This window comes from Catharus ustulatus, chromosome 2 (assembly GCF_009819885.2).
Source record: "Catharus ustulatus isolate bCatUst1 chromosome 2, bCatUst1.pri.v2, whole genome shotgun sequence".
NCBI lineage: Eukaryota > Metazoa > Chordata > Aves > Passeriformes > Turdidae > Catharus > Catharus ustulatus.
The window spans coordinates 42,243,751-42,266,588 of record NC_046222.1 but is presented as its reverse complement, the minus strand read 5'-3'; the positions used below and the strand labels follow the sequence as shown (position 1 = coordinate 42,266,588).

At 35.1% G+C, this 22,838-nt stretch overlaps 1 protein-coding gene across 4 annotated transcripts in view; it reads right to left on the bottom strand.

The window, feature by feature from the left end:
* CNTN5 (contactin 5) overlaps nucleotides 1-22,838 on the bottom strand; it is a 440,548-nt gene that overhangs the window by 69,556 nt on the left and 348,154 nt on the right. The window lies entirely within an intron of this gene.

Genomic DNA, 22,838 nt, shown 5'->3' with positions numbered 1-22,838 from the left:
CAAGAGCCTGAATTTATTCTATCTTAGAGTTGCAGCCCTGGAAGAGCAGTAGATAATCATGGCTCTTTTCCTGACAGAGAACTAGGAGCCAAAAAGGAATATGACAACTCTTGGATGGCATTTAATCCAAACCCTGCTTGCAGGTATTGTGTATCCTTTCCCGGATAGTGGTTACAACTCTCGAAGAACTTGGGAGATGTGGGCTGGGAGACAGGGACACTGGAAACAGATAATCCTCAGCCAATGGTTTCAGTATCCCATCCAAGTAGAGGAGGACATGGGGGGCTTCCTCTCCTGTATTTGAAAACTAAGGTAAGACCTCTGTGTTAGAGAATCTAAATAAGTAGGTGGGTGGCTCTTCCCCAGGGATGGTTGGATTTTAAATATACTTGTCCAGAGAGGACTTTCTGGCTGATACAGTATAGACTGACGTTCATTCTGCTGGGAATCCTCTGTGGAGTCTATGATCAGAAATCATGGAGGGTACAATGCTGTGTTTTACTTTTGAGAAGTAAATCAGAGGTATGGCACTTTTGACAGGACTGGGTTGGGCTCATGAGTAGCAAAAGAGAGAAGGAATTATATTTATAGGCTGGATGTGTTAAACTTCAAAGCTATTACCTTTGATTTATGCTAGGAGTGATTTACATAGGCTTGAAATTCCATAATGTGCTCAAATTAAACCATTAATATGAGAATGCATATATTTTCTTTCTTTCTTTTTTCTCTTTCTTTCTTTCTTTCTTTCTTTCTTTTTTCTCTTTCTTTCTTTCTTTCTCTTTCTTTCTTTCTTTCTTTCTTTCTTTCTTTCTTTCTTTCTTTCTTTCTTTCTTTCTTTCTCTTTCCTTCTTCCTTTCTTCCCTTCTTTTCTTCTTCTTTCCTTCTTTCCTCCTTTCCTTCTTTCCTTCTTTCCTTCTTTCCTTCTTTCCTTCTTTCTTTTTCTTCTTTTCTTCTTCTTTCCTTCTTCTCCATGAAAAAGAATAATATCCCCTATTTTCTAACTCTGTGAGAAATGGTAGTTTATTATCTGAAGTTTATAAACACTATGGTAGAGAAAACAGAATTTCATTCCAGTGAAAAATATGCTTCTGTTCACTTCAGATGTGAAACCACTCACTGCTCTCAGCAGACAGCAGAAGAAAATAATAGCTTCAAAAGTGAATGAGGCAGAGGAAGGACATGTCAACTCTAAGGTTCCCCAGTACAACCTGAGGATGCATCTCCCATCCTGCTCTAACAAAATATACACCAGTATTTGAGTCACATTATTTGCCTAAGGTAATTTTATTGAGAACATTATTGTATTAAGCAAATTACTCTGTATTAGAGTTTTGAAGGTTTGGATTTTTTTTCCAACAAATAATAAAACTTGAAACTTTGTTATGGTATGTCACACCTTTAAAGAAAATCTCTGCTTTAGAAACTGACAGGAATGTAAGCTTCCTTCATTTTCTCTTAGAGTAATTAAAAAGATTCTAACAACATGCTCAGTTTTCAATGCTTTGATGGCATCATTTGTAAGGCAATAATCTTTGCAGAGCAGTGATAGTTCTCATCAGTATCCTGACAGGATCAGAAAAATGAAAGGACATTCCTTTGCAAATGATAGGAGCTTACAGACATTTTAAGTCCTGTTATAAAACAGCTTGGACATTCTGACCTTGGAGGAAAAGAAAGTTAGATGTATATAGAGGACTATCTAATGAATCTTATGGATATTATCAATTACATTTCTATGTAGTTAAAAGCTCCTGTTATTCATGATGGAAAGAACAGTCACTCAATCAAAGGAATTGCAAACACATTTGTTGGTGCATTACTTGGCTCAGAAATTAATATTTTCTTTAACGTGCCTAACACTCATCTGTCCTTCCTTTTTTAGTGTGTGTTTGGGAAAAAGGCCAGAGGCCTGGTTATGATGGAAACTGAAATGCTTTATTTATTCATATAATACTTGCTGCACACAGCAGGAACATAGACTTCTCTTCCTTCCCTGCCAATATCTCTCAGTCACAGAGAGACCACCTGCATAGCATGTCTACATATTTTAACAAAAAATGTATCATAGCAGAAAGTTTTTTAACTTCATATATAGAAGGAAAGCCAAGAGAGGAAAATGGGTTTGGCATAGAATTAAAGATAAGTCAGGAAAAAAAGCAACCCTAAATTATTAACTAACTATAAAATGAGAGAAAGATGATGATTGATGAACAATACAGAAGGGATGGTTGAGAGATCAAGGTGAGAGTTTGAATATTTATGTATTTATTTATATTTAAGTATAAGAAAAATCATTGTAATCAGATAAAGGAGATGTTTGTTGCCCATAAAAGGCACAAAATCTGTGTCTCTGTAGAAAAGAGTTTTCATCTGTCTAATAACATGAAGAAAAACAGATGAGAGTAAACATCTTGATGTCAAAAAGTTGATCTTGAGATCAACTGGACAAAAATTTTAGCAGTAATTATTAGGAGCAAAGAATCAAGATATAACAGCAAATGGACTTGATATAAAATTGAACATGGGTTAACTTTACACTGAATGAGATTAAGTTATTATGATATGTAATAAAATTATTATTTAATATTAAGAAATATTTTTCTAGAGAACATAAGTGCAGATTTAATCTCCCATGTGTTTCAAGCATGATTTTCTTGCTGAAATTCACGACTGGTTAAATATGTTTAATAGAAAAATTAGGATTGTAAAGAAACGGGTTGAAAAAAAATTTTTTTTAAAGAGAAATTGATTTTTGTACTATTATATTATTTTTCAAAATTCCAGGATACAAAAAGGTTGCTAAAAAATTGATTAAATAAATGGTTCTTTGACAGGGCAACTGAGCACCAGATTCATAGAAATGTAGTAATTGTGACTCTGAACTAAGAGGACCATGCAGTAAAGGACAATGCAACGCTAGAATATACCAGATATCAACTTGTATCTCTTTATGGAAGTATTAATACATGAAGCTCTGAGGAGATTTAATGAGAACAATTTTGATTATCAGTATTCAGAAAGATTAATTCCAGTCAAGCTGACATTTGGAAGGATCAACATAATGACCATGGAGGAAAGCAAACCTTTTGTTCTAGAGGCTGTTTGCAAAATTAAAACTCCACATGAGATGAGTTTCTGTTTTACATGTTAATTAATGGATCTTGTTAGCAGTCAATTGAACCTCAATTAAAGGCAAAAAAGTGAAGATGTCTAATTCCTATTGTAGGTCTCCACACTTTGGTACCTCTACCTGGAACTGAATCTCACCCTCAAATTTTAATTTAGTTTCCCAGATGTAAGTGCATTTCATGATCTTACATAATTTTTGGGAAAAATCCCAGCTGCTGCAAGACATGGAAATCAATTTCCTCATTTTCCCCCCTTGCTGTGGGCTTGGTGTGTGAAATGGAGCAGTTTGAGCACCTGAAATTCAGTTGATACCAAACTAGAAGGGATGTTTGAGGAGTGAATTGCTTTTCAGATAAAACCACAAATCCATCTGTGGAATGGAACTAGAGCTATTCCAAAGAGAAACTTTGGACAGTGGACAGTGTGAATAGTATGAACTTTTCGCTTCTCCTATTGATCCAGGCTACCTCCTCATGCAGAAATAGCCATTAGAGACCTGGGCTGACAAATGTGACAGAAGACCTATGAGAGACTGTAAATGCTTAATGCACAGGCAATGAAATCAATTAGTCACAAGCTTCATTGCCCATGAAGTTGAACCTCCTCAACAAATTAATAATTAAAAGAGCTAAGTTGAAATTGAATGTGATTTCAAAGTGTATCTTATATCTCTGTATATTATAATTTTCCTCTCTGATTGTACCATATATAGTGCAGTTGTTGGATGCCCAGATTGCAGCATGTGTAGTTTTCTTGTCCAGGAAATCAGCAAGTTTGGGCATACATAGCAGGATAGTAATGTCAGTTTTGTGAATGATGATACAATCCATTAAACTAGTTTGAGAGTTGCTTAAAAGATTTAGAAACATGAGTGAGAGTGAAAATTTTCCATTCTAAGGCTTCAGGATTGGACTTAGATTGACATTGGGAGGCTTCATAATAGTCAGCAACTATATTTTTCAGAAAATATTTTTCAAATTATTATTTTTGCTGTAAAAATATTGCAGCCTATTCAAAGTTTATATTCACCAGAAACACTTTAGATTGGAAAACATGCTTAATACATTTGCTTAAACAAAAATGCATTAGCTCACTCAGATCAGTAATTTTGTCAATTTTGTTCTTTAAACAGTGAAATATGCATCAGGGAGATTAAGTCCTTGCTAAAGAATGTGCTGCTTTATCTGGAAGGATGAAATTCCACACTGTTTGCGTATGGGATGTAGATGTGAATAGAAAAGTATTCTCTGAGACCAAGTGTCTGCTAAGAAGCTGATGGATAGAAATTAGACTCATAAAAAATGCTGGATATTTTCTTACAGATGGTGTTTGGATGTCCTTTATTTGGCAGTCTGAAATACCTTCTCTTAATCACTGCTGACTGACAGAGAGGTAAGGAAAATGCTGATGGAAGTGGACAGAGTGTAAGGTCCCCACAAATGTGACTGACAAAGTTCCGCTTCCTTTAGGTTTCATGTGATTTAGAGAATGGCAGTAAGTAGGATATTTTATGTAAGAGTTGCTTGTATGGGAAGGTTTGCATGCTTTTTGGGTTTTTTTTTACCGTGTTTTGATTAAAGTGTAGTGATTTTTTTCCTTACTGCTGCTCTGTTTACAGAAAACTTTTGAGACTGACCATGAACTTTGGTCTTATGTTGAGGGGAAAGAGTAAGAAGGGAAATATAGACATCATTGTTTTGGAATTTTAAAAAAGATATATTTTCCTTTAATTAATTCTGAAGTATGAATGAAATGTATTAGTAGTACAGATACTTTTAGTGTTCCATTGTCTTACTGAAAAAATATGAATTCATTATTATCTGGTATCACCCACCACAGATATTCTCAGATATTATTTACAGCTGGTAGAGGACATACTATTGTATGTTAGAAATTGATGCTGGAAATTTTCTACCTTCTTCATCACCAGGGACAGTTTTACCTTGACCGACTGGGGCAGGATAAGCATTTCTTCTCCATATCACATGTTAAATCAGTGAGCAGAGACTTGCATGATGATTAAGATAATGAGAAATGGAAACTCTAATTTTCATTCTGTTGCATCATTCATAGCAGATTCTCACAAGCAGATGTCTTGATGTCGTGGTAAAAATTGTTTCTAGATGCTGAAGCAGCTGAGCAGTTGAGGCAGCAAATGTTAGAATTGCTACACAACAATTCAGGATTTTACTAAAGACTTATTGCACAGACTAGGGACACAGTGTCTGGATCTTAATAGAAATTAATATAAGGCAGCTTATACTTGGACCTTTGTATTCTTTAAATAACAGAGTAAGAAAAAATAGAAGTCAGATGTGTGGCCAGTTTTGGTGGGGAGGAAAAATTAGCAATGGGTAGTTTGATTAGGCTATAGGTACTAGTATCTTCCTCTGTTTTCAATTAATTCTTTAGGTATTATATTTTCACTTTAAAACAAAAGTAAATTTTTATAGAACATTAGGTATATTACCACAGTAAACAATGAAGCATAACAGTTAGTTTAAACTTTTGCAAACTTTAAAACCTAGTAACTGAAATGAAAAAGAAATTTATTGGTGTTTGGAAAAGAATCCCCTGCATTTTTCATTTTATCTAAAATCAGGAATAAGAAATTGATTTGTCTGCATGTTGGAAATAAGAATTTTAAAGATGCAAATGGAGAGAAGGGGCACTGACTCATTTAGCCTGTGGCCCCTCACAGTGTTCTGATCTGAGCAATCTGTCATTTGACATTATTTTGGGTTTGGGATCTGTCAGTTTCCTTTAATTTAGACTACAAGGAATCAGAACAAGTATTTGTAAATAGTTGAAACCTTTATTTCTCCATGAATGGCTTTGGGCTATCTCATTTCCCTTTGCTTCCTCTTGCTCCTTCAAAATAGATGCACAAACCTCTAATGTTTACAGAAAATGGATTGAATTATTGCTACAGCAAAGTCACTTAGATAAGCAAAAGACAATCTACTTTATATACATTTTTTAATAATATCACCCTAGGGAGAGTAATTTTTATTTTAATAGTGTTGACTTAATCAGAAAAAAACCTTATATTTGGCACAGTCCCTTGGCAAGGCATGAAATTATTCGGATTTTCTTCACTTTATGTTTTCACATATTTATAATGGCGTGATTCCACTGTGTGATATCTTAGGTCATTGGAATATGCTAACCCTTATTGTTAATGCACCACAGACTAATTCCAGCTCTATTTAAGCTAATCTATGCAAGCTGTCTTAGGGCAGTTTCTTTCAAAGGAGCCACAGCCAGGGCTCTTATTTTGTCCTTATTTTATCCTTGCTGTTTGCTGCACAGGAACATTTGTGCATGAAAACACACAGCTCCCACTGGTGCAAATGTCGTCCATGTATGTAAATATAATTTCATGTGGATGACACAAGAAGTTATTTTTTGCTAACAACTGTAGCTTCTGTTCTGAGCACAGGGAATAAATATGATCTCTGCAGTAAAGTCTGGAAAATACTGATATGTTGGAATTGGAAGGGTCGTTGCAAGTGTTTTTTTTTGCATTGGCGATTATTGGTCATAATTATTAGTAGGTCATTATTTAAATTATGCTTTACATTATTAACTTTATTCAAACCAACACTTAAGCGCATAGTTTACTTTAAAAACTCTATTAATAGCACCAATGTCAAGAATGATAGAAAGGTGCTAAAAAATTAAATTTTTAAGGTAATAAACTGAAGATAACTAAGGTAATAAACTGTAAATGCAACAGAAGTTTAGATCAGTAATCTATTAGCTAGAGAAATTGTACTACAAGCAGATATTTAAATTATTCTATATTTTTACTTGTATGCTCAGGGATATGTTGTTACATATTGAAAATTTAATATCACTTAACTAATTGGTACTTGGTCATGCTGGTCAAATATTTTTCCCTCAAATGGGTTTCATCTTGTGAAAAGAAAGAACTAGGACTATTACTCAGAAGGCATATCAGGATAAGTGTTCCAGAAACACTTGTTCAAGAAATTGTGAGGAAAGGACATTTAAGTTCTTTTCTGCCCTGCATTAAAGTTCAAGAAGCCTTTTAAAAACTCTTAAAAATACAATTGGTTTAGGGCAATTTATCTCTAAACATGCTGAAAATACTCTAAAATTAAAATATTCTTTCATATTTTTTAAAATCCTTATAATACTCTTGAACCATTTAAATTTAATATCCATTTTAATATTTAAATATTTTTAATAATTAAATTTATTCTCTTCTTTTTCACACTATTTCAATGTCAGAAATATTCTCCTACTGCAAAAAGGTTCCTTCTTTTCAAGGGAAAACCTTATCACAATAATTTTCTCCATGTTTCTATGTGACAACAATGAATTATTAATTTACTCTATTTTACTCAGAAGCTTTAGAAATAATAGCATCTTCAAAGACTGCATGATCCCCCCAGGAAAAGAAAAATACACAGGAAACTTTAGTTACTCTAAGGTATTTCTGTGTTTCACTTGTCAGTTAGAAAAGCAACATTAATACTCAAAGCCAGACCTTATATGCAAGAGGTAAAATTCAAATAGATCAGGTGTTCAAGGAGGCAGATCTTTAGCCACATAAAATAACATAATTTCATTCAACTATATGGTTCTATTATGGCTCATCCTAGATAAAGACATCTCAAAACAGCCAAATGATCTCATGCTTGAAGTGTTAAAATTAACTTCAGCAATATAATATGAAGAGCAGAAACTTAAACTTCATTCAAATGATAATCTTGTAAATAGAAGACTGTTAATTAGAAGTTTACATGGGAAGCTTTCATATGCTCGGGGCAGCAGTCATGTGGCTCAAGCTTTATTCTTGTAAGCTGTGTAATGACGTCCAGTCAGATGGAACCTGTTTTCCAGGTGTGGTTCATGCTCCACAGCAACACTACTAGAATATTAACTGCAAGCGGTGCTTTCAAGTGACACAACAATGACATAGAATATTTCTCACTTCTCTGAAAAATTATTTTGTTGTATATACTGTTACTGCCTTCATGTGAATAGAAAACCTGGGTAGAAGATTATAAATGATCATTATTTTGCATCAAACCCATACAACTCCCCCTCCAAAGAAAACCCCCAAATCATTGCAACTCACAGTTAATTAATAGCCTGGTTTAAGACCCCTTCTGATGGAACTGTTTTTCTACTTTGTAGTGCTCTGTCCCCGGCACACATAGTCAATTATTGAAGCACCACTGGGAGCTGAGTGCCCTAATCCCAAGCAGGATGGTAAAGGACCAGCAGTCAAACTGATGGCTGGATGCTTGAGAAGGAAGACAACTGGTGAGAATCAAATCAACAAGAGGGTTGTAAATCCTTGTAAAATAGCCAGCATGGAGGTTTGAAAAGGATTAGAGTTTTAATACATACTTTCTGTGTCCCATTTGTATAATGTATCAAAGCACTCCAAAAAAGGCATATTGTTTCCTGACATTTTCAAAAATAGACAGGATAATGAGATTTATATGGTCATGGTATGGGAGGGCTGAGATAGTCTACTGATAAAGGCCATTCATGTAACATTCTGTTAATTTGTTACTTTTAATTTGAGTGCATTTTGCAAAACTGTGGTTTCAACAATCTCCTATGTCTAATCTCAGTTGTAGTACAAAGACAGGACAGATGAACGTGGCAATGTCTGCCTTATCCTCAAATAAAACTGACTCTGTTGTCAACTGGAGAACCTCCAATTATATTTCTATCGTATTGTTGGTACTGCTAGACTCTGAAGATGAAGACTGATTGCTTTTGTCATCATGCTGCCTCTGGAAGAGTGTGCAAAGTCTGCCCTTACTGCATGTTTGTCCAGGTAGAAACTCTTTGGAGGGGACATTCCATTAGCATGATGTGTACTGTGCTTGGATCATTAACTATGAGTTCTTCACTAATTATTTAGAACTGTCATTATAAGAGTCAGTGCTACACAGAACTGCTGGCCTTCCAATCATCACTGTTGTGAAACAGCCCTTATTTTCTCCCTGTCTAATAACCATAATCTGGACTACAGATGAGTTTGACACATTGTTTTCATGAATGATACATGATCAAAATGGGAAAGAGAAAAAGAATTTTTGAGTACAAAAGTGACTTCTGAAAACGGAAAAAGAATAATTACAGTAATTTCACGATTATTAGGCGCATCACTTTGACTAAAGTTTCAGTCCCAACCCGGAAATGCGGCTTATACTCAGGAGCGGCCAATATATGAACATATATTGGAAATTTCCCAACCCGGAAGTGCGAGCCATAGTGCCAAGCCGAGCTCGCAAATTGAGCACCTGCCAGTAAAACCCAGGATTGCGTGATTGTTACAAATTGGTTACTCTGTTGCATGGTGGGGGGAGGTGGGCTCCCACTGGCCCTCAGGGAGGGGGGAGGTGGGGGCTCAGTCCCCGCCAGCCCTGCGGGGCGGCAGGGGTGCTGGCCCCGCGGCACAGGGGCAAGGCAGGGGCTCTGTCCCCACCAACCCCGTGGGGGGAGCGGAGCTCGCAAATTGAGCACCTGCCAGTAAAACCTGCAATGGTGTGATTGTTACAAATTGGTTACTTCGCTGCAAACGAAAGTGCAGCTTACAATCCTGTGTGGCTTATAATCGTGAAATTACTGTAGAATGTAGATTACTTTAGCTCCCAAAATACATTTGCTGAGATGTTCAGAGAATTTTGAACATTGATAAGTTTGATAGATTGTACGAGATAAAAATGGCATGTACTAGTATTACTACAGCAGTAGAAGTGATAGGATAGGATAGAATAGAATAATTGTTCCTTCTTTGTCATAAGATGTCCCTACTGGCTCTCTGGCTATTCAAATCAGAGATCACCATGCTGCAACCAGTAAAGGGCAGTCATTGTTTGTTTAGTTCCACATTATTTCTGAGTTTAACCTTGGAAATTCCAGCACTTCTCTTTTCTATCATCTTCACTGACAATTAGATCTAGTGTGAAAGATCTAAATAATCTCTTGCTACATCCAGAAAGAAAGCAAATGATAGTGGCAAAAAAACTATCTCATGGCTCCATTTTTGCTCCATACTACTTCACAGTTTGAGACAGGAGCTTTTTGGTGGAGAAATCTGTGGGATAGAACAGCCTTCACAAAAATGTGAGGAGTGAAAGCGCACCTGATAAACAACCTTCCATCTATAGTTCCGTGATGCATCTCCAACCTGTTTCTGTGATACAGCTCCAGATTTCTACATCATTTACCTTCAACACGCTTCCTGACGGCATCCTTGACCAAGGGGTGTGGTCAAAAGGCTGTACCTCTTAAGAGCACCTTGTTGTTTATTAAGATATTGGTGCAGTATGAGGATTCAGAAACCATTATTATAAATAGTACATAGAAAAGGCTATGCTGTTTTGGCAACACATACAAAATTATCACAGGAAATTGGTTCTGGAAGATACCTTTCCTCTAATAATGGATAACTAACTCTCTCTAATTAAATTTTGTTTTGAATAGTAAACTCACAGGTTAACGATCCTACTTTGAGAGTCTTGCAGTGTTTAGACCTTTATGAGAGGTTAAAAGAATATATCTAACTAAGCTGTAAATCTGACAGAGATACATTGGTTTTCTTACATTTTGTGAAAGAACCAATCTGACCTGTGGATGTAGACACCATGCAGGATGGAGTGACAGTCAGTTCAGTGGAGAGACAGTTTAAAAGCATTGACTCAGCACAAAAATGCTTCCAAACTGTAGGAGTGGTAAATGGGATTTTGACTAAAATGAACTAGGATCTTATTGACTCCACTTTTCAGGTCAGATGAGTTCATTTTGCATTCTAGGGGGGAAACAGCTACCATGACTGCAAAACTGGGTAAAACAAGATTTATTTTATTCTCATGTCACAAGGTGAAATACAGTCTATTAACTGGAAGAGGCAGTTAAAAAGACACATGTTCTCTCCAGAGAACCGCATTGCTACTAAGGGTGAAAAGGGTACAAAGTTCTTACTGACAAACAATTTATTGATTAGGGTTGTTTGAACCTTAGAAGCTTTACTTTACTTTGTAATATCTTGCACTTCAGCCACGACTCAAAAGTTTTGATTACAGGTTGGAATAACAGTTCAGTAGGATATGTTTCTGTTTAAAACTATCTTCAGCTGTATTGCTGTGCATGGAAGACAACTGATGGAATACCCACAGTGACATAAGTTACGTGCAATAAAGCATGTGACAAAAATAATGGAACAGGAAAAAAAAAAAAGCAGTTACTCTATCTGTGCTGCTCCCAAAGATGCTAAGCATCTCTTGGCATCTCCCAAAGATGACCTGTTTAAAATCATGCACAATGAGAAGGTCATAGACCTCTTTAGGGGAAACAATGTATGTGAAAGAAAAGGTGTCCTCAGGACAAGCCTATTTTGCTTTATGCACAAACTACCCACACACAATCTCTACATCCTGTCAATGCATTTATTGCTTGTGCATGGATGGAAATTTGTGGTGGTCACAGGCTCTGGAGAGGACTAGGTAGCCTGAAATAACCAACAAAAGCATTTGGAGAGAAGATGCAACTGGTAATATAGTGGTGTTGGTTGTCCACTTAATTTGAAGGATTTGAGTGGCTCTTGGGTTGTTCTTGTTTCTACCAGCCACAGGTTCTGTGATGGATGAGGCATGATGCCCCCCATACCTATTTGTCATGGTGAGTCTGGGTATAGATCATTACAACCCACTGTGAGAACACATAATCCCACCTGATGCAGGTCATCAGTTGTGGGTTGTTAATTTCAAGATATGAAATGCCATGGTTGCAATGCCACACCACATCATATTAGTCGTTATTGGTCTAGAGGCAGAAGTAAATTTTGGTGTGACATTAGCTATGTCACACCTACAGACTGGTGACATGGTAGCAATCATTCAAAGGTATCTGCTGTTGTAATTATAATAGAAAACTCTAATGCTAAAATCTGGCTCTTGTTTCTTACTTGAGAAGATCAAAACAGCATCAGAGTATTCACATGGCACACAACTCCAAGTTTACTGTCTGTCTTCATACCAACAGGTTCAATAAATAGGCATCTTCTCTCATCAGCAGAGAAACAAGATACTTCTTCATTGACATAGTTTCCTTAAATTCTACTTGCTTTCTTCCAACTTACTTGCTTCTCATTCTTTCTCCCCTAAGTCTTCTTTTCTGCACAAAACAGTGTGTTAGGGTATCCTTAACTGAGGTTAAGATGTTGCCACATCTCTCTTCTTCCCTAACCTTACCTCTGAAGTGCATTATTGATGACATTAGCATGGAGCTGGGAACACAGAAAACAGGATGAAAAAGTTACTGGCTCACTGGGGATAACCTGCTACCAGATATGCAGTTGTGTCCTATAATTATACAGCTAGATTAATCAGAAAACTCCCCTCATTTTATAATTATATATAGTTGTACTGTAGCAAACCTCCTTCTCAGGATGACAGAGAGGAGTACTGAATCAGCAGAGACCTCGCTGCTTACTGTATAATAACATCTTACTTTTGCACACAAAATTATTTTCCGGCCATTTAAAAGAATTTTAATCTACTTTTAATAACTTTACTTGTGTACTCTGAATCTATTAGACCACATAACTACTTCCCAGGGACTTGGCAAGGCTAAGCTGAGTATCTAAAGGCAGTAGTGTGAATGTGTCCTTAGAGCAGGTAGTGACAGATGGCACAAATTTTGCCCATCATTTTGTAGTTCACTATGTTGGCATCTCTCTTTCCCTCTCTTCAGAGGTCTGGGAAAAGACACAGTCAGGGATCAGAGGCAATGAAAAGAAAGATATTTTTCCTAGGGATACAGAGAGGACTACATACAGGTTTATTGAAACCTGATGAAAGATTGCTGAACTAAGAGCTAACCCAAAGGGATGGATGAGCCTTCCAAGGACACAGTGAATGAGGATAACCTCTTTATAGTTTCACCTTTCTGTTGCCAAGTTTTCTCCATTTAAAAAATGTTCCTTGATTTTACTTCACTTCTAAGAAAACATAGCTCCTGTGTTTCAAATATTTTTGGTGCTTTAGGCATGCTCACGTTGATGAAAATTGGAGAAAAATCCTCAGAACTCTGTTTGACTCATGCACCTATAACACTTGAATTCCTGCTGAACTGAGATTACACTTATAACCTCATTCATCTTTTTTTTCCCTTATTTTTTGAGTGCTGGGACTCAGATCCTTTGCATTGCTCTTCACATAGTTGCTTGGATATGATTATAGGATTGTTTACGAACTTTGCAAAAGTGGTATGTAAAGAGCAATTGACCTTTTTTATAAGAAAATTTTATTTACTGTTTGTATTGAGAGTAGAAACCTAAGCTGCCATTTAGCAGTGGAGTTGTGGAAGGGAACACAGTGAGGTGGAGTCTTTGCTGCAAGAATCAGACAAAAACACCCCTTTGAGAGTGTAGTATAGTTTAAAACCCTAAGAGATGGGTGAGTATTGACCTTGATAAGGCTTAGTGATATCCAGAAATTTATGTATATTCAAGGCACTGCTTGACAGGTTCCAAGCTCATCGATGGACTTTTATTTATGGACATTTATAAAGCACTCCAACTTTGGGGCTTATCTTTATTGTGGAGACACTTTGATTTATAGCTTCAAATATAGAATCTAAGGAGAGCTGAAAGTATGAATTGTGAGATATCTGAACTAAACCAAATTAACTCAATTAGCATATTGAGTCCTGTACCACCAATCTTCCACTATTGTCCCTCACACTCAGAAAAACATCCTTCCAATACTTAGAGTAAACTTAGAAGAAAGAGGAAGACACATTTTTAAATGAGCCCCATAGTGATAGGACAGCATGCACTGATTTTAAACCAAAAGCTGGGAGGTTAAAACTGTATATAATGAAGAAATTTTTCATGATGAGGGTAGTGAAAGACTGGAACAGGTTGACCAGAGAGGTGGTGGATTACCAGTCCATAGAAACATTCAAGGTCAGGTTTGATGGAACTCTGGCCAATCCGATCTAGCTGAAGGTGTCCCTGCTCATTGCAAAGGACACTAGGATAATTTTGACCAGATGTCTTCTATGATTCTATGAAAATAAGAGCAGCTATTGTAAAAGAAGAAAATAGTCTTAAAATAAATGACAATGCAAAGGGTTTTGTCTCATATGAAACGAGATGAAATGAACGCAGAACCAATGTTCAGCAATTTGAATTCAGCTACCTCTGTAATCCAAGACGGGAAGACACATTCTACACCTGTAGTCTGCAGTGGAACAAACAAAAAACCTACTTCTTCAGCTGATCAGCAGTGACACGAGCAGTGGATAAATCAGTTGGTTAATCAGTTGGTCCTACTGCCAAACATGAAATAAGTATGGATTTGCAGTAATTATTGCAAAGAGGTCATTAGTGATCACTTTACCTATATGAAGAGTTTGAGACCTTTGGGTCATTTATGAACCAAGGTCCATTGACTGCTCTTTCACAGACTACTCTATACTAACTGTGATTTGTATCTAAATGCTTTTCTTGGTCAGTCTGGAATTAGTTGCATTTAAAATTTGTTTCTCCACATTTGGTATTTATTTAATGAACAAAGTAATGACTGTCCATGTTACTAAGAATGTCTTACCTCAGACTTGATGGTTAAGCAAAGGTGATTAAGTTATTAAGAGGGATATTATTCTTATCCTTGCAAAGATATACAAATTATAGTGAAGGTACAAGAAAATCTTATTGCTACCTTCTAACCAGTTTCCTGCAAGGGCCAGGAACTTTCACGAGTTTTGTCTTGGAAGAACAGAATATCAGACGTTCTTTTGCAGCCTGTGCACCCTCAGAATGAATTCTAGCTCTGTTCTGAACTTCTCTAGAATATGGGCACTGTGATTCAAAAGTCACAATTAATAAAGAAGGCAAGGTAGGGTAAAATAATCAAAGAATAAAATATTACACACTGAAACCCTTAGGCAATGCTACCATAAAAAAAAATAAAATAAAAACCAAAGGGTGAGATGAAATATTTGTGTTCACTGTGACTATAAAGGAACCTTATAGCTGCAAGCTAATATCATATCTTCTACAGCTATTTTCATCTCAAACTGCGAATGTTTATGTTGTTGATATTATACATCTTTATAACCTCAAAGCCCTAAGTTCACCACAAAGCAAGGGACTGTGAGACAAGATGTAGGTTTAATCCCATTAGACACTTTTCTGATCTGGTTTCACATCTGAGTCTTTGAAGATACAGGGTTTGAGGTCTTGCTTAAGCTCAGCTGTGCTTTAATTCTTACAGCTGCATGATCACTCAAGTTTTTTTTTTTTATTTTCTGGGGTTTTTTTATATGGCTATCTTTGATCCACTTCTAATTTTCCATTTAAAGATGAAATCTTGTAGTTTTAAGAATACTTGCAGAAGGCAAGTAGTCATCCTGTAACACAATAATGACAAAACCTTCCCTTCCACTTTTTTTGCTTTACTATAGAAATTTAACCAGGCAGCACATAAGCCTAACAAACCACTGGGACATCTGTGTTCAGGTTCACCTTTTGGAAAAAAGTACCTTCTAAAAGAAATATCTGGCTGATGTTCAACCTGAATTTCAAACTTGATCAGAATTCAGTACCCCACTAGCCACTTGTTTATAATCAAGAGAAAAATGTAGACCACCAAGAAATTCTTGGATGTCACGCAGGTATTGAACCATATTCTTAGCTATAATTCAACAAATGTGTGTTTCAAGTACAAATTATACTGGTTTCCTATTCATGTGTGTGAAAATAAGCATGATGGAAAAAAGGACAATATTTTAGAATAAAATTTTGTTACCAGATAAATAATATTTAGAGGATATTCAAGTATTCTAGGGATAAAATTCTAATATCGAACTCCACAGAATTAGACATAGTTGTGGACAGTTCAAGTTTGCTACAGGATGTTGTTTTTCTTTCCCCTAGAGTTCCAGAATTTCTTGGGTTTTGAAAAAAACATAGCATTTTTTGATAAAAATATTTTCAAAAATATTTTCAGCATTCAACATTCGACATCATTAGTCATATAAAAAGTGCAAAAATATTTACATCTTGGCCATTAAGTTCAAGTACTTTCTATGAGATGGGATGAAAGAAAAGAATAAAATTTTTGATCAAAGACAGAGACTTAAAAAATAATTTCATAGGTTTAGTCTAACTAAGCTTTATAGCAAGTAAAAAACCTGAATTCTAAATAAATAGCATCAAGCCTTACTTTCTCCTCTTTAAAACTTATTTTAGACATCAATATTCTTATGTATGGAAATTTGTTTAAATAAATCATTGGTGTTTGAACAGAAATCTTGAATTGTTATTGGAGTAATATTTTCATATGCAAAAGGTTGCCTGTTGGGCAAAAATCATCATCTTTATCAGAAAATATTAAAGGGAATTTTAAATGTTTCCATTTAAATTGAGCCTGTGTTCATTGTGATTTACAGATTGAAGCTTGATTCATTTAAGGCAATATGCCTCTCTCTAATTAATTACAGAATTACCATTTTCATCTTTGTATATACTAAATGAATTAATCACCATGTCTAAACAACTAATATCTTGGCAATTAAGTGATGACTTGCATTCCATTGTATGGAGTTACACTAGTTCTTGATCTTCCTGTTGGTACACTAGCCATAAGATTTCATTCCTTTGATCTAATTAATAGGAAACTGTTAAAATGAAACACACAAATGCAGAAATTCAATTTAAAGGTTCACATACCTGATCAAAGAAACAAAGACATAGACAAATGCACTGGAAAACATCTGCTTAAAATGGAAACAGGGTGGATTGTTAAAAATAACTTGCAAAGAAGAGGCATATTTAATTAGCATATATTCAACTCTGAAACCTATGGAAAACCTGTGTATATTTTTCACAGATGAAACAACTATTCCTAATTCTGAGTGTCTCTCGATCTTGCTCTCTTATTTAACAATCACTCTGGATCACTTTTCTCCATAAATTTGAGACAGAAGAACAAGAGGTGTTTCCATCCAATTAGCCAAAACTCATTATTAGGACTTTATGACATTCCTATTATTTTATTTTGCTTTCCAATGACACAGGAGGACAGGCTACTTAATTCAAGCAAAGATTACTGAGACTTGATTTTTGTTTAAAAACCCCGACAGTTCTGAATCAGAAGATTACTTTTGTGCTTCAGTGTTCTCTAACATAGCTTCAGCACGTTTGGTTTCAGAACACGCAATCTGAAAGTGGATTTACTGTATTGTGAGCCACAGCCATAGGAGGAGCTTGTGCAAAGCAAAAAAATTTCACCAGTGTGGATCACAGTGCTCCTACTGCTCTCTCTATTTGACAGACTTTCTAATTTTAATAAAATAATTTTTAATAGAACAGTGAATGTAGGGAGTGACTTGTACCACGGCACAGGAATTTGAGTGTACACGAGTATTATTTAAAATCAATATGGTATCATAATAGAAAAAAAAATTTAATTATACTAATGGAATTTTCTCCTAATGGATGCTTTTCACATTTGATATAAATGTCTTCTTAGTAATAGCTAAAATATCTTATTTAATGAATGTAATAAATGCTTATAATTTTTCTTTCACCCACCTGCCAGCGAAACTTCCTCTGTTTCAAAGTGGAAAAGACTGACAAGCCATTGGCATATGATCACTTTCTCATCATAATTACCACAAATTCAATATCGCAATTTTGTTTTAAATGTAATATGCACAGTGAAGATGCAGTCAGAAGAAGCACAGTGGCAACAAATTTACCTAAGCGCTATAGGCTGTTCTGTGGTTCTACTTGGAACTGGACAGTCGCCCTGTTAATGAATATAAAGATCTGGCTCTAGGTTGTTGCCATACATACTTGAATACTTTTGGTGTTCCAGAAAGTCCTGCTTCCAGCCTTCGTAGTATTTTTTATTATTATTATTTGGATAGAAGAGACTTCCTTTGTGATACTTTTGGGAGGAAATATAAAATATTTCCACTTCCAGCCTGTCCATTCTCTCAAAAACCAGTACAATTAAATCTTGTCATAGGCCGACCACATGCACGGCGTTTAACAGCCTTGATAATAGAGTCCAAATTCAGCACATATGCCTGGAATAAGCTACTGATGGAAAAAAAAATTCACTTTCGTGTTCATTAATGTCTTTCTATCAAATAGAGAAATCTTATGAATGAATCTCAAATATTTTTTTAATCCATCATGTGGCAACCATAGCAGCACCTGCTTTTATTTAACCATGGCTTCTTGCAATAACTATTACTTTGAAACAATACAACAACTGATCCATTGAAGAGACCCATAAACCTAGCAAACAAAAAAAGAAAAGACTCTTGCAGTAGCTCCCTAGTAAACAAAAAAAGACTCTTGCAGTAGCTCCCTACAGATTTAGAATATCTGAAGAAAGTAATCCCAAAGCTTTATTTGATTGTCAAATATATTATTTGGCTAACAAAGATAGTCCTTTTCCATTCCTTTGCATTATTTCTATCCTTAGATCTTCATTGTGCAGTAATTCTGAATTAAAATTCAGTCATGTAGTTGCTGAGGATGTCCCACAATCTTTTCATAGCTATTTTTCAAAAAAATATGTTAGATTTTCTTCTTAGTTTCATTTAAATTAATATATTTAGGGAACAAAGTAATCTGTTTTCTCCTTTAAACAACAATAAAAGAGTCTTCTGTGCATTATTATATAAAGGAGATGGACAATAGAGAGGGGAGTTGCTTTCATTCCCAGATTTAAATATCAGTCATTAATGCAGATATGTGGGGTGTGATTATATAAATAGAATTTTCTACATTTATTAAACATACATTTTTTAATAAAGCACAGAAACATTTTTGTACCAAAGCAACAGTCTAGTTCAAAAGAAAAGAATCCAGAATTTCAATGTCTGCAGTGGCATAAAAGAGATCTGTATCATTGCACAAGAAATAAAAAAAGAGTCACTCTGAGAAATCAATAAACTGTATGCTCAAACATGGAAATAGAAGTGTCATCTTCATTTATTATTTTCAACTAAAAAAAAAAAGTAATATTCAAAGACTGAGCAACTTGATTCAAATTCCCAACTGCGGTACATAGATGATTTTGCCAGACCCAGCTGACTAAACTAAATAAATTGTTTTGAAAGTTAACTCAATAAAAGAGAAATCTGTGGACACAGAACAGTGTATTTGTAACTGTATAGATAATGGTGACAAATAAGTCACATACTGAAATCAAATAAATCTTGAGCTGTAATGAACAATGAACTAAATCTTATAGCACATTAAGGAACCTATCCAACAAAGTGAATGAGATGCCATTACGTTAGACATATTTGAACTAAACCCAGACAAATGACCATGAATTCAAAAGTTTGAAGCTAAATTACACCATGCTGTGAAAAAAAAAAAGTGTAGAAACATCTGGAATATATACCTATTGCTTATAGATTAGATCTTTACAAAACATTCCTTAGGATGTTTTGTGCAATGTGCAATTTCTCTTCCTCTCTTTCTGCAATTTCTGCATCTAGACATGTATTTAAGCCTTGGTTAAATATGTGTTTTTTCTTCTGACTGTTTCCTTGTGCACCTCCTTTTTTCTGTTTTGAAACATTTAATCTTTGACTGCCATTAGAGGGCTGCAACTCCTCCTCTGAATTCATGAGTATTGGTTTCTAAAACATAAGGGATAGGTGGAAGAGCTTTTAGAAAGGGAAAGAAATGAACAGTTTGATGTTCAGGAAGGAGTGACTGGTTAAAATGAGGAACTTTGGAAAATTCCAAAGACTTCTCACAGATAGCTGAGCAGATGGATGGGCAGTCTGGCATTTATACTGTACTATATGTATCTGTAAATATGAAGAAGAAAAAAAGATTGAGTCGCCCTATGAGAAGTTTGAGAACAGATGTTCAAACTTGGTACTCATTCATGCAACTAATTTGACGGTCTCAGTCCTGGTAGATCTTGACACTTTTTCTGACACTAAAAATTATGAAAAGAAAACACTGTGCTATTACCTGCCTCCCCAGGAATTCTCTGCATTAAAAAAAAAACAAAAAACAAAAAACCCCAAAAAACCCCAAAAAGCAAAACAAAATAAAAAAAAAAGAAAAAAAGACCCCAAAAAACAGAAATAACAAATAAATTTTTGTACTGTTCTAAGACCCTGTCTTGGACTTTCTGCTCCTCACCACATTCAGAAGAGTAAAGATTGCATAAAACAATGCAGATCTTTTTAATTTCACAATGTACTTATATAGTACAGAAGTCTGCAACTTTGGCAAAGCAATCATTATACAATGGTGCTAGAAACAGCACATGTTGTCCAAACAAAAACTAGGAATAACTTAATTTCTTGACCTGAGACTTGGGGGACGTACCTTATTTTGATGAGTTTCAGTGAGTTTATAGAGCCTTTTTCCAGTGACAAATCAACAAAACATGAAAAAGTGCATAGCCCTGGACTCTAGAGGAATAGATCAGCTCCTCAACCTGTAAAATTTTGAAGCTAGATTTGAGCTTTGTATATAGAATATTTTCAAGAAGAGGGCGAAAAAAAAAAGTAGTTTCAGCTTGCTTTATTTGCTGTAGCTTAAAAAAATGCCATCTGTATTTTGGTTCGAATTAGACATAGACAATATGTCTTTAAAGTAAGGTGGGGTTTTTTTGGTTTTTTTTGGTTTTTGTGGGTTTTTTTTTGTGGTGGTGTTTAGAAACAATTAAACACTCCTTACAGAAAAAGTTAGGTAATCCAGAAAATTTGACACTATCAGTAACAACTACAGAAGCATGATAATCTTAGTGCTCAATCCAATTAAAAAAGAAAAAAATACTTCTTTCATGTCTAAATCATTGATGAACAATGGATAATATCACAAGATGTTCAATTCTCTTTGACTGTAAATAATTCCTTGTTATTCCAGTGAGAAGAGATTAAGGAGGTGGGCTTGACACATATAGGACAATACTGAAGGTAGAGAAGGGAAAATGACACAACAAGCCTGTCTAGAGCAATGCTTCAATCTACAATAGATATTTATCCCTGAAGATGTATTAAAAGTTAATAAATTGGTATGATTTTGAAATTTGAATATTATTGTACAATTAAATGTCAAATCCTCCACTGAATCTTTCAAAATCATTATTTTCTGTGATAGTCTAGCGAGATAAACTCTACAATAAGAATATCTGGAGTATCAGAGATGACAAGGGACATGAAAACTCACTTTTCATCACAAAAGTTAACTACAACAGATTGCACTCTGAACAGAGTTGAACATCTTGAACCAGAATATTTTGACTCCCCTTTTCTAAGCACGATTAGAAATCAAAATGTTGATCCTGTAGAAATGTCAAAAATTTCACTGCCAGCAAATTAATTGATATTTGTTTATCTAGGCACATTTGTGTGCATGAGTGTATATATTTTATAAAAGTGCTTCTTGAAGAAAAGATAAATCAAATCATTGTGGTTTTGATAATAAATCAAAGGCAAAAGCTTTAGCCAGGTGATAATTTAATCTTAAACCTTTCTTGAATGGCAATTTAATGCACATTCATTGTTGGGAAGATATTTCATGCAGGGAAAATCAACATCCCAACAGCAGTCAGCCAACTGGGCAGCTGAAATGTAAAACGATCAAGTTGAGCTAAATGTTTAGTGAATTCTTGAGTATCTACTTACTTAATTCAGTCAAGTAATCTTTGCCCAGCACCTTTAAAGTCAAAACTACTGAATTCATGTTCTTGTTCTTTAAACTTTGCCAGAATACAGTTCTTTTTATGTGAGGAAAATGAATAGATCATCCAGCTTCTCGAAGAAAGAAGATGAGAGCTAAATATCAGAAGAGGTGGCCCCAATTTAGCAGCTACAAATATATGCACAACTACTGGGGTACAAGGGGTTTTTTTTCTCACACTCAGAAGAGCCTAATGAGATTTTTCTAACTCAAATAGTCTAGGCTTTTAAGATAGTTTCCTTACTGAAATTCTTATAGTTTCTTACATTCATGTCACTGAGGCACAGCACCTACAATGTCAGTATGAACTTCAGAGCTAGGGTAACTCGAGTCCATCATGTTTGAAAGGTCTGGAAGACAGGCAGAACACAGAGTCATCTGTCTGTTTTATAGATAAATCCGTGCTTTTACTCCATTTGTCCCTGTTTAACACAGGACATGAACGTTTCAGGTCTTCTGAAACTCAGCCTGAATGTGCTGGCTAGCATCTATTGAGACCCTTCTGAGTTTAGCTCTTTTATTAATGGGTTAGTTTTAGTTTGTTTTTTGTTATTTGATTTTTTTTTGTTTGTTCGTTTGGTTGGTTGTTTTTTTTTTCATTTCACAACAAAATTTTTTTCTGAGACCATTTTTAATTGCTTATCAAATTGCTCCCATAACTTTATTTAACTGTAGTTATGGCTTAGGCTTTCAAACATAATCTAATGGATTCTATGAAATAATATAAAATTGTTTCTCATACATTGTTCATTTTGACCCCATTGTTTGCAGTACACTTTTTCATTTTTTAGTCTCTAAGATTTGCATTCCTGTTAAGTGAGGTAGCAAAAATCAGTGAAGAATATAGTAATTACCTTAATTTGAATGCATACACTAATGACTGATAATTTATTCTCATGCAGCAGCAAATTAGTATAGCTGACATTAAAATACTGCATTATTGCATTAAATCTATGATTTCTCACAGAAACTC